This window comes from Ambystoma mexicanum, chromosome 14, assembly GCF_040938575.1.
Source record: "Ambystoma mexicanum isolate Mex_15411 chromosome 14, UKY_AmexF1_1, whole genome shotgun sequence".
NCBI classification, from domain to species: domain Eukaryota; kingdom Metazoa; phylum Chordata; class Amphibia; order Caudata; family Ambystomatidae; genus Ambystoma; species Ambystoma mexicanum.
In genome coordinates this window covers 631,446,602-631,461,513 of record NC_090940.1, presented here as the reverse complement: position 1 = coordinate 631,461,513, position 14,912 = coordinate 631,446,602, and the positions used below count along the sequence as shown (strand labels likewise).

Genomic DNA, 14,912 nt, shown 5'->3' with positions numbered 1-14,912 from the left:
ACTGTGTCCAGGATACCAGTGTTGCGATCCCAATTCTAAGACAAACAAACTGCAGCGTAAACATTTCAAAAGGGGTGACCACTAAAATGTCCTACCGAAAAGCATAAGGCACTACCCACCTTTTTACCTCCTGGCTAGGTTGAGAAGTGGTTTGCCTCAACATGCAATAGAATACATTACCATCCATAGTACTGTGCCGCAAGCACCCTTCTCAATTATGAGAAGCACCTTTACCTAGTGGACAAACAAGTTAGGAATTGCTTTCATGATCCTTTTACACCTTTACAAAACACAGGTTTAGGAATGCAGTGAGTATGTTTTCACTCTGCATAAGCAATTCATAAGCCTAATTAATAAGAGTAACCTTGCTGAGGCTTGCTCCCCTAACTACATTATTCAAAAAACAGCACCAACCCAACAGATTAATTAAATTATAGACCAATCTAATCTCCCCTCCATGGAAGACGTCCAGGGGAGTATAGACCCCGTGCCAAAATGTTTGTCAAACAAAATCCTTCACAACACTGCTTCAGAAGAGCCACGAGATCCAAAACCACACCTGTACATGAGAGGAAATTCTTCAAGCAGAAACCCCTGAATCCTAATGCTCCCACACATTAGCAGCCTATGATACTGTTCCCCCATAACACATTAACATTCTCTAACAAACCACAGGCCTAAAAGGGAAAGCCTGCAACTGGGAGAATTCCGGTCTACAAAACTGAACCCTAATGGCAAAGAACAAGTTACTCCTTACCTGGTAACGTTCTTTCGATGGGATGTTCCTCCGATGTATTCCTTATCTATGATATTTGTATCTCCAGCTTGCTGGCCTCAGAAAAAAATGTTCACAGTAGAAGGCGCTGTGCATCGACGTCCGTCGAGTAGGTGTTCGACAGCCACCGTATCAACGCCATTATGCCTATAAATGGCCACGCGCAGCGTCCGTTGCTCAGTTCCGTTTTGTAGAGTAAGGTAGTTATTGCATGAATGGTTACTATCCTTGAAGGAGCGTAAGCTGCAACCACAAGGGAAATGTTACTGCGGGGATGGATGGGAGGGGGGATAAGGAATACGTCTGAGGAACATCCAATCGAAAGAACGTTACCAGGTAAGGAGTAACTTGTTCTTCGAAGGGATTGTGTCCTCTGACGTATTCCTTATCTATGATAGACTCCCATAGCAGTGGTATGTGATTGGAGGCGGGAGTAAGAGATGCCATATTACTCTTTAAGCATGAACAGAGTGTAACACAGCTTTGCCAAATCTAGTCTCGACTAGAGGAGGAATCCAGGCTATAAATTTTGGTAAAGGTATGTGCGGACGACCATGTGGCAGCCGCACATATGTCTCTAATTGGTACCCCTCTTTGAAGAGCTGAGGAGGCTGCGATACCCCTGGTCGAATGAGCCCATAGATTTTGAGGGGGCTCTTTCCCTGCCAGTTTGTAGCATTCCAGAATGAGTAAAATAATCCTTCTGGAGATGGTTTGTTTGGTTATTGGTAATCCCAATTTATGTCCTGCGTGACCTACAAAGAGTTGGTCTGCTTGTCTAATTTTAGCAAGTCTACGGATATAAAAACTCAAGGCTCGCTTAGGGTCCAGCCTGTGTAGTCTCTCTTCCTCTTTCCCCGGATGGGGAGGAGGATAGAATGAAGGTAAAGTAATCTTCTGAGCAATGTGAAATTCAGAAACTACCTTTGGGAGGAAGTTAGGCTTCACCTGTAGAACGACTTTGTCCTTGTGAAAAATTGTATGAGGTGGTTTACAAGATAGGGCTTGTATCTCGCTAACCCTTCTAGCAGATGTTAATGCTACCAATAAAACAGTTTTGAGGGTGAGGAACTTCAATGAACAAGAGTGGAGTGGTTCAAAAGGAGCACCCTTTAGGAAGTTTAAAACTAGATTTAAGTCCCATAAGGGAACTTGGAATGGTCTTGGAGGGTAAACATTAGTTAGACCTTTCAGGTATTGTATTACCAATGGAATTTTGAAATACGATGGCTCCTCTGCAGTGCGCTTAAAGATCGATAGCGCTGCGAGATAGCCCTTAATAGTGCCAACTTGAAGGCCTGAATTAAGTAAGAAGGTTATCCTTCTTACTTGAAGTAAGAAGGATAACACTGCAGGTGTACCACATGAAAAGGGTTCGATATTCTGATCTCTGCACCAGCTGCAAAATGTATTCCAACGGCAGCGGTATAGAGTTTTAGTTGCTGGCCTTCTGGCCGAAAGCAACACCTTCATGACGTCATCTGGAAGGTCCCAATCCTTGTACCTCAACCTTTCAGATACCAAGCGTGAAGGTTGAGGGTCTTGATGGCTGGATGGAGAACCTGACCTCCCTTCTGCGAGAGAAGATCCTCTCTGTAAGGTAGACAAATTGGAGGATGGATGGACATGTCCAGAAGGTCCGGGTACCACGTTCTCCTGGCCCAATCCGGGCCAATTGGGATCATGGTCTTCCGAAACCTTCTCAACCTCCTGATCATTTGAGGAATGACAGGGACCGGTGGAAACGCGTACAGAAGTGGGAACTCCCAGTCCACTACAAACGCGTCTCTTAGAGCTCCTCTCGGGGGAAATTCCCTTGAGCAAAATCTGTCGCACTTCCTGTTGATACTGGCGGCGAACAGATCCACTTGAGGGGTTCCCCAAAGGGCGAAGAACTCTTGAAGGACTTCCTGAGCTATCTCCCACTCGTGGGAGACTGTGTTCTGCCTGCTCAGAGCGTCCGCTGTCAAGTTCTTCTCTCCGGCTGGGTGAATTGCCGATAGAGATTCCTTCCTGAATTGGCCAAAACCAGAGCTGCATCGCCTCTCTGCACAGTGGCAGTGACCCTACGCCTCCTCTTTTGTTGATGTAGTGCATGGCCACTGTATTGTCAGTCATTATCAGGACGTTTCTCCCCCGTACAGACGGCAGAAAAGCCTTCAGTGCCAGTCTGATGGCTCTCAGCTCCAACAGGTTGATGTGTAGTCTGGACTCCGATGGAGACCAACGACCACTGATGGTCAAGTCGTTGGCATGGGCTCCACACCCCGTGAGTGAGGCATCTGTGACTACTGTTATCTCCGGCCATGGTTGCCAAAACAGTTCTCCTTTCAAGATGTTCTCTGGAGAGGCCCACCATTGAAGGTCATGGGCTACCTTGTCCGGAATCCGGAGGCGATCTGTCATCCTCCCTGAGAATTGTGACCACTGAGTCCTCAGTGCCCACTGAAGGGATCCCATTCTCAGGCGAGCCTCTGGTTCTAGGAAAATGCAGGATGACATGAGGCCTAGCAACCTCAAAAAGTCGTAGGCTGGGAGACGTTGGGAATTTTGAAACCTGGTGACCATCTGCAGAATATCTTGAGCACTCACCTCTGGTGGCGAGGCTTTTCCCAGGGACTTGTCCAGTACTGCTCCAATGAACTGGAGTCTGTGTGATGGCAACACCTGTGACTTCTTTAAATTTAGGGAGAAGCCCAGCTTGTGAAGGAAGTGGCAGACATAATCTAGTTGGATCCGAGCTTGTTCCGAAGAAACTGCTCTGATCAACTAATCGTCCAGGTAGGGGTAGACGTGAATCCCTTCCCTCAGACTTGCAGCCACAACCGACATTAGCTTGGTGAAGACCCTTGGGGCGGAGGTCAGCCCAAATGGCAGAACTCGAAATTGATAATGAGAGTTGCCAATTGCGAACCTCAGGTACTTCCTGTGCTTGGGATGGATTGGCACATGGAAATAAGCATCCTGAAGGTCCAGAGATACCAGCCAGTCCTGAAGCTGGAGGGCCTGAAAGGATCAGAGAGAGTTACCATCTTGAACTTGTCCTTCCTGAGGAACTTGTTCAATTCTCGTAAATCCAGGATGGGTCTCAGTTCTCCGTCTTTCTTTGGTTTGAGAAAGTAGTTAAGGGGAGGGGGGGGGGGTGAGTACCAGCCCTTGTTCCTGTCCGCTACAGGTACCGGTTCTATGGCACCTTTCTCTAGCAGGTCTACAATTTCCTGCAAGAGGAGCGGATCCGGCACTTTCAGAGAGCTGTTCCCCGGTGGATGGCTCTGAGGGATGCGTAGAAAAGGCAGGCAGTAACCTTGGGAAACTGTCTCCAATGCCCAAGCATCTGACGTAATTAATAGCCTGCCATTCCGTCAGATGGTGAGTTAACCTGCCCCCTACAGGTGTCTTGTGATGGGAGACCTCAGAGTGGTTTGGGAGCGGCTGATGCAGTTGCCGAAGGTAAAGCGCCTCCTGCTGATGCGGCTTTCTTACCTTTACCCCGTCCACCACGGGTAAATTTTCCTTGGCCTCTTTGAGCCGGCCGTCCTCTGCCTCTTCCATATGAGGAATAATAGCAAAAGGACCTTCCTCTCCAAGAGGATCCTGAGGGACGAAAATTAGTTTGGCGGATTGCAGCTCCTAGTGACTTGGCTGCTGCTTTAATGTTTCCAGTTTTTCCAAACTGTCATCTGCCTTTTTACCAAACAGGGAAAAGCCGTCAAAGGGCATATTTAAAAGTCTGGCCTGTACGTCAGAAGCAAAGCCGGATTTTCTCAACCACGCATGCCTGCGGATTGTGGTACTTGCCGCCATGGCCCTGCTGATACTGTCAGCAGAATCAATGCCAGTTTGAAGGGACTCACACATTGCATCTTTACCATCTCTGATGATATTTAAAAATGCGTCCCTTTCTTCTCCTTCCTGGAGGCAGTCAGCCGCTGATGAAGCACAGTCCCAAAGAGTGTGGCTGAACCTAGCGAGCGTACAAGTCGCATTAATAGATTTTAAAGCCATGCTACAGGCCGAGAAGACTTTCTTAGCCATGGCATCATATTTTCTGTCATCCCTATCCTATGGAGCAGTGGGGTATGCAGATGTACTGCCTGATGAAATTGCAGCCTGGACCACCAGACTCTCTGGAGTAGGGTGCTTAGATAGGTATTCAGGGTCAGCAGCAGATACCCTTTATTTCGCTGACAACTTCTTGTTAACCGCAGGGACAAGTTCAGGAGTTTCCCAGTTAGTTAAAATCTTTCTTTGTAAAGCACAATGAAAGGGAACCACAGGATCCTCCTGTGGACCTTTATCCAGAATATCTGTGAGGTCATCCTGTTGAAAAACAGGTGAAGGCGCAGACCAACCCATGAACTTCATAATTCTTGACATTAGGGCTCTATAGGGGGTTTCAGCATGTTCCCCAGGGTCTGGTTTGACAAATTCCACTTCTGGGGAAGTGTCTAGGCCACTTGCTTCCTGTAATGCATCCTGATGGTCTTTCAACCTTCTTTCCTCAGAGGCAAAAGTCTCTGGTTCAGGTGATGTGGTCCTCAGCAGCCCAAAAGGCCTTGCTTGATCAGAATCTTCCCTTTCTTCATAAATTGAAGTTAAGGGGGGATGCTCTGGCCTGTGAAATGGTATAAAACCCATCTCTAAAGCAGAGGGAGCCATCATCAGTGGCCTTGAAAAGGTCGATGTCGTCGACGCCGATGTAAAAATCCTCAAAGGCGCCGACAAAGGCGTCGAGAAAACTGGAAGAGGCCTCGAAGAACTCGAGAGGATCGGAATCCCGCTCGAGGATGTCGACGACGTTCTCGACGCCGTGTCGGAGGCTCTCGGTGTAACCGTTGGCTGTGGAGTAGCCGTGGGCTTTTCTTTTATCGGCGTCGATGTCGGCGTCGACTCGATCGACGGATGCGTCGAAGAACCCTTCGATAACGGCGTGTTTTGTGGGGCAATTTACTCTTTCAGGGGAACTAGAAGACGACGACAAAGGAGATCTTCTACGTCTCCTTTTCGAGTGTCTAGACCTCGACGAATGGTGGGAGCCACTTCGAGACCTAGACCGAGAATGCTTTCGACGGTGAGGAGACGAATGTCTCGACTCTACCGCGGAAACTTTCGAGGAAGTTAAAACTGACTTACCTCTCTCGAGCTTCCCCTTACGCTCTTTCAAGGCTTTCGCCGTCATGGGTAGGCATTCCTCACACTCCGAACACTGGTGTTCGATTCCCAGACACCACAAACAGATCCTGTGAGGATCTGTTAACGACATTTTCTTCCCACAGTCTCGGCATTTTTTTTAAACCGGACCGAGTCGTCGGGTCGGAGGAGGAAGCCATCGAGTACGAGTCGGTTTTCTCGAGGAAATATGAATATATTTCGACTGACGAACTGAGCAACGGTATTCCGAGGCACATGAAGTGCGGAAAAACTGAACTGAGCAACGGACGCTGTGCGTGGCCATTTATAGGCATAAATACGTCGGCGTCGATACGGTGGCTGTCGAGGAACACCTATTCGACGGACGTCGAAGCACAACGCCCTCTCTACTGGGAAAAAGATTTTCCGAGGCCAGCAAGCTGGAGATACAAATATCATAGATAAGGAATACGTCGGAGGACACAATCCCTTCAAAACATGGTTACTTCCATTCCAACCCAATATTCCATGTAGGGTTAATCCAGGCTCCACCCTGTCGCCCAAACTGCAACTGTGATCTGTATTTTTCCTGACTAGTCACTTTTTCCAGGAGTCCTACTCTATTGCCTCATCAGGGATGCAAATGGGAATGATGTTCCCGAGACCAAGCCCATCAGTTTGGAATAAGCTACCCATCTTATCCTGGGAGAGTATTCTTGTTTGTGGCAGATACTGAAACGTGGAGTGCAAGTAGTACAGAGCATCCTATTAAAATCTAGTGGTATACTGTAGTACAACAGAAAGGCCTGGTCGCTCACGAAAGGAAAAATGAGATACAAATGGCAAAATGCAGAGGGTTTTTCTCACCTGCCCTGATTTTTGTCAGGGGGCAAAGAGGCAAGACCTGCATGGTCAAAATGTGTAACCTAAACCTAAAAAAGATTAATCTTTAGTAATGTTCTCTGTTGGATTAAGTCTTCCTCCCACATATTCCACATCTTAGAAATATTTGATGTTAAATGATATTTATACCACACACTACACACCAGAGTGGTCCCTTGGTTGATCTGAAAAGCAAGAGGGTAGGGTAAATTAGTAGGACAGAGCGGTAAAAAGCACAAGAGAGCTGTGATGTGCTGTTGGCAGCTTCAGCTCAGTTTACACCGTTCACTGTGCTTAGGTGTTTTTCTCGGTTTGTAGCCGTCATGTGCTGTTGTGTGGGGCTGTGTGGTTTTGTTGCTGTGTCGTGAAGTGCGCGTGGTTTGTTGCGCTTTAGAAGTATGGTTGTTTTAGAGTTTGAGTGGTATATGCAGAGGGGCGAGTTTTTTAGTAGGGTTTAGTGGCATCACTATTTAGATGGGACGCATGTTAATCTTCACAATTTTGTCTAGATGTGACGCAAGGTTAATGGTCACAATTATATCTAAATGGTGATACACTAATCTTCACAATTCTGTCTAGATGTGACACGTTGCATTCTTCACAATTCTACCCCATCCATAACTGCCCAAATCATGTGGACTGTGGCTGACTAAACCGATTGGCTTGATGCAAAGTATGGTAACCTTACACAGTGAGGCTGGTTTCAGAATAGCTACGTCATACGAGGGGTAAATGCGGACTAAGGCTGATACGCATAGGTGGGCTGAGTGCCTTGAGGAGTAGGATAATAGGTTATGAGACAGGTGGGGTAGTTAGCGGAGTACAGTAGTAGCTGTACTCCTCCCACCTACACCACTAGTGGGCATGACACCTAGATTTGAGACGCATTCAAGTGCATTGCATTTTGCGAACAGATGCAGTCTTTGCGAATCTGTCCACGAGTGGTGTGTGGCAGGTATAGGCAATCCCTGGATGCTGAGTTTACCATTTTATACATTGAGGTTAAATGCAGAATGCGAGATGCAACTAACTAATGCAGTGGGCCTAAAGTGAGGTCATGGTGTAAGGGAGAATTTTCATGTTGGTGCTAAATTCCTCCCACTTTAGAGACCATCAGCTGTTTTGCTGGACTTATGACTTTTTAATTTTAACCCTGGAGTGAACGTGACCTTTCTCACTGCATTTTGACCTGATTTGGATTATGTGTTTTCACTGGTTTTGGAGACACAAACTTCATAGGCATCTACTTTTTGTATGGTGACACACAGCACCATCAGTGCAGTGTGCTAGCGGGAAATTCTCATAAATGTGCCAATTCCTCTCTACATTCGAGACCCGCAGCTCTTTTGCTGAACTTTGGGACTCTGTACTTTTTAATTCTGTTTTCGGTGTTATTTCTTTAGTTATGGAATTTTAACCAACTCATAGGCATCTTTTTTGTGTTACACAGCACCCTCGGTGCAGAGGCACAGGGAGGCCTTTTAGACTTCCCAAAGGTTTAAATACATTCTCTGGGATAAACTACTGTTTCCCAGAGAAGGTAAATTGAAATTGACTTTAATAGTCTTTCCAAATTCCTAGACCCAGCACACACTATCTTACAATGGGTGTGCTGGAGGGGTTACATAGTATCCCCTGTGTCTAAACACTCATGTAGCAGTGAAATGCTACCCTTTCCTATTGAAAAGGCTGGGGGCAGTGGTTTTACAACGAACTACCATGATTTTTCCAGATTGCGAACACCAGTAGCTAAAAATCACGGGAGCCATGTTTTTCAAGATGGCGCCTTATGCCCCTTTGTTTAAACGGGTCCCGGTCTTCTTTTTTCGCCATTTCTTTTTGGAAAGGTCCTTCTAGTGTTAGTCTCTGCACACCAAACCAGGTTTGGTCCCTTTGTTCGTGTGGCTTTGGCGGGCTTCAGGACTGAAGTCCGTCCTTGGCGTCTGAGTGTCTGGGGTGGCCAGGATGTGAAGAAGGTGCCCGAAACTCCCTGTGCTTAGTCTCCTAGGAGACCCAAATGCACTCTGGCATGATTGGCTGGCCGACTGTCCGGCAAGGACAGCCACAGCTGGAATGAATGGGAGAGAACTGAATAAAAGGAGTCTCTTGGCTTGGAAGGCAGAGTCGACCACTGGAACGAAAGAACCGAAGATGAGCTTGACGAGGACAGCTGCTGCAACTCCTGAACCATTGGGTTTGCCCAGTGAAGCCCTGCTGCAGGTCCGAATCGCCAAGTTCACCTCAACATAGGTGCCCCTGCAAGGACTACTTCTCCCTTTGAGTTGGTGGGACCAATCAACTCACAAGTAAGCCACATGGACATCCATCTCACAGCTTGTTGAATTTCCTCAGAGTTGCTGCAGGAAACCTTAGAACCAGGGAGAGGGACACTGTGTGCTTTAATCACAGCCACTGGAACTGAAGTTTGCCAAGTGCCAGCTTTTTGGACCAGTCCCAGTGCAGCAGTCCCCCGACGTCCTCCCTCTTGTCCGCACGACTGAGGCCCAGGAACAGCGAGATCTGCAGGAACTGCCAGGAATAGAAGTCATCAGCTGCATCCTTTTCTTCATTGTAAGGTACTGTAAAACAAGACCGAACTTACCTCTCATGGCGAAAGTGCTTGAAACTTTTGCAACTCGCAGGCCTAATCAGCTTGTGACCCAACATGTGATTTTTCTTTTTACAAACTACTTTCAAGAACTTGTGCAGAGACTTTCTTGTTTAATTACCGGAACCGCTTTAACCTATCCAAGACTTTAGCCCATTGACTTTGGCCTAGCCTATTGAATTGACTCTTCTGGTGAACTCAAGTATTTGCACTGTCTAAGAATAATTCTAGTCTTATGTTCCGATAACCTTTGCCTTTTACTACTCTTGAAAAGTACTGAAGTAGATTTGTGTGTTATTATATGATTGCCTCCTAATTAATGTTTTATAACTGACTGAAAAATTAAGTATTTATCCAAGAAACCTTGAGTCCAAGTTTATTTGAACACCTGTGATTGTAAACCTCTGTGCAACATCATTACTGCTCACATTCCCCTCTTGAGATAAGCCTGGCTGCTGAACACGCTACCATAACTGTGTAGTAGACTTGTACCAAAGGTTGCTTTGTTTACACCTGTAGGCATAGTTGTGTGCAGTGTTCCCAGAGGGTACTGCATACAAACTTTGCCTGACAAAGGCTTGTCTAGATGTCAATGGAAGTTTTAATTGCCCTCATTTACTGAGAACTTGTTTAACCCTTTTCTTTCTTTAAACCTTTCCTTTCTGCAATCTCAGGATCCACAAAGTAACTAGTGATATATAAATGCCATTACTGTCCTTGTGAATCAAGTCACCTCTGGGGGAATGAATTGTGGCTCTGATAAGCCATTTTAAAGTACATTTACACTGTTACATGAATTGCCTTTTAAAAGAATGCTTATTTAAAAATGGATGTTAATTAAATAACAATTTATAACAGAAACATTGAGTGAAAGTGTTACATGGCTACTTGTATTTACGAATTTCATTTGTACAGCTCACATTGACCCCATCTTGATATAGGCCTGGCTGCTCAGACACACTACCAACTTGTCTAGTACAGATCTATACCAAAAGGTGCGTTACCTAATACCAAGCAGATAAGTGTTGTGTAGTCTCACACTGTTGTGTAGACTCTCACAAAGAGACAAAATGAGTGCCAAGCTGGATGGCTGCCTCATCCATGTGCAAGTCTAGCTTCAGAAATTTATTGAGCCACGGGGCAAGAGACAGTGGGGGGGGCATACACTGCGGTTCCAGTCAGCAACGATGGTGCAGACGACTCAGCAGTCATGGGTGGCAAGGAGCCAGCTACACCAGTCAGTGTAGGAGAAACTGGTCTAAGGTTAAGGAACTGCAGAATGGCCACAGGGTCTGAGCATCCATAATCCGGTGCCAGTGGGAGGCAGGACTAGTTAATCAAAAATATTTTAGTCTGACATTTCAACTTCGATCGTATTCATTTCTTCCATAGATTCAGCATCTTTGAAAGATTGCCAAAGCAGTACAGAAACTGGGCTAAGGAGGGGAATGAGGAACAATCACCTGCACTAGGAACCTTTAGCACTGGATCACTGGAAAAGCAGAAAAGATGCTGGACTTCGTTTTCTAAGACATCGTATGAGCCCACCTGGGGCCCAGACAATGAAACATCTCTAGCTTAGATGGGGCAGAGGAAAAACCAGTAAAGTGAAAGGGCGATGTGACCCATGGAAGGATTGTGCACACTCAGGGTATTGAATCCTATATATTGAATGCCCATATATCGAATCTTTTATCTTGAAAAACTTTACAGTGAATGTATTTAGGGCAGGGTAAAGGAGGTTTGGGGGACCTCCCCTCCCCCTCAAAAATAAAAAGCATTCACTATAAAGGTTAAGATAAAGATTTGCTATATAGGCATTCATTGTATATTACCTCGATATAAAGACATGTAACCCACACTCAGCCACTGTGTCCTTGTAAAATTCTAGGTGAAAATGTTGATGGAAACCAGGAAAATAAGACAAGGTTAAGGAAACTTAACATGCAAAACAGCATACGCTCAAATGGAGCAGCCTTTAAAAAGCTAAGCACTAACTCAAATGCTATACCAATCAACCAACCAGTGTGGTTTGTTGCACAGGTTAGTTAACCCTCTGGGAAACAGTGATGGAACACTGCTCGGGATTCCTGCTGAAGACAAACCAGCACATTACAGTGCACATTTGAAGACCCCAGTGGCCAGAAAACTAAGACGGTCAACAGCACAAGTGGTCCGACAAGTCAAGAGATCCAACCCCTTCAAGCGCCACCAGCCAGAAAAGGTGTGCCACCTGCAGGCACATGCTTAGTATGCCTCCTCACCGAAAAGAACATATCTAGGGCCTAATCAGAGAGCCCACCAAGCAGTTAAGCAGAACGGCGGAGACTGTCCTGGATCAGAGCAGATCCACTCTTGGCAGGAGACGCTGGGAGGGGGGGGGGGGGAGAGGGGCGAGGGGGAGGGAGATTGTCATGTTCAGACGTTCTAGGTACAATGCCCGCCAGATCCAGTCTGAAGCACTCAAAATTAGGGCATACCTCAATCTTTGACCTCCAAGGTCCAGCAGGATTACTGGTCTCTAGTTTGTTTTACAGGGCACACATCCCCCTGGTTACCAATGCCAGGCTGTTTTTACACTGCACAAATCACCTTGCAGTGAGGTGTGGTAGGGGTATGTTGTATGCCTTGCTCTTGTTTTGGATAACTTTATGGTTACTTCCATGATTTGTCTAGGACAGGCTGGCGGCAGATGACATTTTGACTTACTTGTATTTTTGCAAATTAGCTGCAAAATAACTTAGAGTAGCTTGTGGGCAAAGCAGTGGTATCCATGTGTGGCAAGAAGTGGGGGCTCAGATAGTCTGGTTTCAGTCCACTTCTGGCCAAAGCGTGCGTGTGTTGCTGTGCAAATGTGATGGCGGAAAGCTGTCCATGAATGTACAGTACCTGCCAGTTTGAACGGTACATATCCTTACTGTTGGTGGGCACAGGGCGACACCAACTAAATTAAGGATAAAAGGAGGCCTCTGGCAGCCATTCTAACATTGGAGTCAAGAACCCTTCGAATAAATGCGACCCACTGAAGACCCAGGACTAGTCATAGCAAACCAGCATTTCCTTCAACTGTCCCGGTGAAGCCTTGCTCCTTAGTCCGATCTACTGAAGGCCTTCATCCGTGCTTCAATCACTGTAGTAGGGGAGTTTTCCTATAGTCCACTTCAGGTAAGACTTCATAAAACTATCCCTTGGCACACAGGTCCCCAACTCTTGGTATAAGTCTGTACTACTCAAGGAACCTCAGTAGAGTGGCAGAGCAGTCAGGCTCATAATAGGAACATTGTGAGCTGTAGGCAAGACCACTGAACACAGTAAAGTTGTCCAAAGAAACACAATAAGTGATGGCATGCATTACTTACCGTAAAAGCATTTCTGATGGTTGTATCTGCTTAGATTCACCTGCTGTGCATAGTCCGACATCCAGTGGTCACTGCGGAGTATTGCATCTTGTTTTTCAAAAGTCGAAAAGGGGACATTGACATAGGCGTGTCTGTAACACTATCCCTATGGTGATGTGCAGTGTACCCAAAATCCCTCACGCGTCGAGTTACCTCTTTTTTCTGCCATGAGGGAGCATTATGACTAACTTGAGTGAGTACAGAAAGAGAAAGTAATAAGACGTCTATGTTCCTTCCATCCGAGCGGGGGGCGCATGTGAATCTAAGCAGATACAACCATCAGAAATGCTTTTACGGTAAGAAATGCAGGTCTTCTGATGTTTGTTCATCTGCTTAGAATCACATGCTGTGCATAGACTAGCGAGCAGTACCCAGAGTTGGAGGTGGGTTGTGAGAGGGAACAGTGGCGAAAAGGTGTCTTAGTACTGCTAGTCCCACCTGGGAATCAGATCTAGAGTGAGAATCTAGACAATAGTGTTTTGTAAAGGTGTGTACAGAACTCCAGGTTGCCGCTTTGCAAATGGACTCTAGGGGAACATTTGCAATGAATGCCCCAGTGCCTCGAGTAGAATGTGCTCTAGGATTGAAGGGCAGTTCTCTCTTAGCAAGAGATAAACAGTGATGCACTGGACAATCCATCTAGAGATAGTGGATTTGGAGACTGCATCCCCTTCTTTTCCTGCCACCACTGAGAAAGAACTGATTAGTCTTTCTTAGAGGAAGAGTTCTTTCCATATAAAACATGACTGCCCTGCGCACAGTGTGTGTAGGCTCTTCTCCCCCAAGTTTGAAGGATTTTGAAAGAACGCTGGTAGTTCTATAGATTGGTTGACATGAAACTTAGAAATGAATTTCGGTGCAAACCTAGGGTGTGTGCATAGAACCACCTTATCTTTGTGAACTGTACTAAGGGATCTAAGATAGAGAGCGCTTGTAGTTCACTCACTCTGCTAATGGAGGTGATAACTATCAAGAAAGCAGTGTTGAGAGTGAGATCCTTAAGGGTTGCTTTATGCATGGGCTCGAAGGGGGAGCCCATTAGCCGGGTTAATACAACGTTCAGGTCCCATCCGGGAGTCGGTTTACATATAGGAGGGTGGATTCTTTTCACTCCCTCCATGAAGGCTTTAATAACTGGAACCTTGCACCATGACACCTTATGTTGAAACGTAGTGTAGGCGGAGAGTGCAGCTAGGTGAACTTTAATAGAATTAAAGACTAAACCCGAGTCGAGCAAATGAGTCAGATATAAAATATGAGTGGGAGAGCAGTCAACGGGGTTGATGCTCCTTGAGTTACACCAGATGACGAGCCGTTTCCACTTACTAGAATAGCAGTAACAAGTGTTCGGTTTCCTAGCCTCCTTGAGAATGTCCATGCATCTGAGGGAGCTGCAAATGTCCAAATTCTATGACCTCAGGAGCCAGGCTGCCACGTTCAGGGTCTGTGGGCATGGATGCAGCGTTCGGCCCCTGTCCTGCGACATGTTGTACGGGCAAGGCAGTTTCACTGGAGGAGACAGTGACATCTCCATCAGATGAGTGAACCAGGGTTGGCGGGCCCACATGGGGGGCCACCAGTATCATGGTAACTGGTTCCTGGTGCATCTTGTGCACTATCTTGTTGAGCAGGGGAGTCCGGGGGGGGGGGTCATATGGGGGGGGAGCGTAGACACATTTCCCATATCATGTTATCCAGAGTCCATTCCCCTTGGAGCGGTTCTGGGGGTACCTTGGCGTAATCTTGACATTGCGTGTTTTCCAGAGTTGCGAACAGGTCGATCTCTGGGAAGCCCCATTCTGCGAAAACGTTGGAGACTGTCTTCGTGTAATCGCCATTCGTACTCCGCGGGTAAAGGGAAGTCTCTGCTGAGTCCGTCTGCCAGAAGATGGAGTTCCCCTGGTACATGTTGAGATAACAGGAACATGTGTTCGAGAGCCCACTTCCAGATGTTCTGGGACAGTTGGACAGTCCTGGAGAGTGAGTGGCCGCTTGCTTGTTCAGGTAGTCCATGGCTGTGGTGCTGTCTGTGAGGATCAGCACGGTCTTTCCTTGAAGGTGTCTCTGAAGGTGTCTCTGGAAAGCCTTCAGTGCTTTGAAGACAGCCAACAATTCCAGC

General features: G+C 46.6%; 1 protein-coding gene across 3 annotated transcripts in view; it reads right to left on the bottom strand.

Moving 5' to 3' along the window:
* Positions 1-14,912, bottom strand: part of RCOR1 (REST corepressor 1) — a 297,736-nt gene that overhangs the window by 38,633 nt on the left and 244,191 nt on the right. The gene's annotated exons all lie outside the window — the stretch shown is intronic.